The 1724-nt window shown below is 43.3% G+C and overlaps 1 pseudogene; it reads left to right on the top strand.

Annotated features, from left to right (window-relative positions):
* LOC105887933 overlaps positions 1–810 on the top strand; it is a 6937-nt pseudogene extending 6127 nt beyond the window's left edge.
* The last annotated feature ends 914 nt before the right edge of the window (positions 811–1724 follow it).

Here is a 1724-nt window from a genome sequence, read left to right on the forward strand (position 1 = left end):
GCTCAGCCGCCAGACGACTCAGGAGCCACACGTGCTGGACGAAGAGGAAAAACAAGAAGAACGAAATTGCTGCTGTTGTCTTCTTTTTCACAAGGCTAGTTCGAAAACATGATAAGTTGAAAAAACAGGCAGTTGAGAGGTTTGCTGAGAAATTTACTCTAATACTTCAAGAAAAATACAAAAATTACTGGTATCCGGAAAAACCATCAAAAGGACAGGCTTACAGATGCATTGGTGTCAATAAGTTTCAGACCTGATCCTGATGTCCTGAAAGCTTGTGAGAACAGCTGCATCTTGTACAGTGACCTGGGCTTGCCAAAGGAGCTTACTCTCTGGGGAGACCCATGTGAGGTGTGCTGTCCATACAGAGAGAAAAACAATGTATTAATTCTTGCCAGCTTTGAAAATGAGGATGAGAACAAGGACGAGATCTCCAAGAAAGTTACCAGAGGCCTTAATAAAGTTACTCTGATTATCATTCAGGATCTTCTTCCTCAGATGAAAAAACAAGTAAAGAAATGGAAGTGAAACCCAATTTGGTGACTGCAACACCAAGCCCAGCATACCACATTTTGGAACTGATATTTCCACCTCTTCCAGTGTGTCATCCGTTGCCCAGAAAAAAGCCGGGAATGTACCAAGGGAATGGCCATCAGAGCCACTACCCTCCTCCTGTTCCATTTGGGTTATCCAAATCTGGGAAGGAAGCATAAACCATACTGTCCAATTCCAGTGACATGGGTACCTCCTCCTGGAATGCATTGTGACTGGAATCACTGGATTAATCTTTACACGTTAGCACCTCACTAGCTTCTTTTGATTTTCTGGGTGTCATGTTGAGAGAAAGGTAGAATAAACCTTACCATGCATTGAAAGTTAAAAGTTGGGTGGCACCTGTGGCTCAAAGGGGTAGGGCATCAGCCCCATATGCAGGAGGTGGCAGGTTCAAACCCAGCCCCAGCCAAAAACTGCAAAAAAAAAAAAGAAAGTTAAAAGTTCATACTAATAGCAAAGTTAGATGGACCAAACCATCAAACTTATTTTTATAGAAGTTACTGAGAATAATCTTTCTTAAAAATATATATGCACTTTAGATATATTGATATAGTTTGGGAAACTTTATTAAAGTTACTCAAGTGCCTGAGTTTTTATATTGGACTTGAATATTTATATATTGTGCATAAACTCTTGAATACGAGAAGACTGTAGGAGTGGATGATCTGTTGTAGCACCTTTAAGCATTTACTTTATGGAGTGTATGTAAGTTATTTATATACAAGGAGATCTATTTTATTTGTTTTGTTTTGTTTTGTTTTTTTGAGACAGAGCCTCAAGCTGTACCCCTGGGTAGAGTGCCATGACATAACAGCTCACAGCAACCTCCAACTCCTGGGCTCAAGCGAGTCTCCTGTCTCCGCCTCCCAAGTAGCTGGGACCACAGGCGCCCACTACAATGCCCGGTTATTTTTTGCTTGCAGCCGTCATCGTTGTTTGGCAGGCCTGGGCTGGATTCGAACCCGCCACCTTAGGTGTATATGGCTGGCGCCTTAGCCACTTGAGCCACAGGTGCCAAGCCAGATCTATTTTATGTCATTGTTTAGAAAAATTGCGTGGGCTCGGCGTCTATGGCTCAACCGGCTAGGGCGCCAGCCATGTACACCTAAGGTGGCGGGTTCGAATCCCCAGCCTGGACCCGCCAAACAACAATGACGGCTGCAACCAAA

The sequence above is a fragment of the Otolemur garnettii genome, unplaced genomic scaffold (assembly GCF_000181295.1).
Source record: "Otolemur garnettii isolate 467f Iridium unplaced genomic scaffold, OtoGar3 scaffold00146, whole genome shotgun sequence".
Taxonomy (NCBI): domain Eukaryota; kingdom Metazoa; phylum Chordata; class Mammalia; order Primates; family Galagidae; genus Otolemur; species Otolemur garnettii.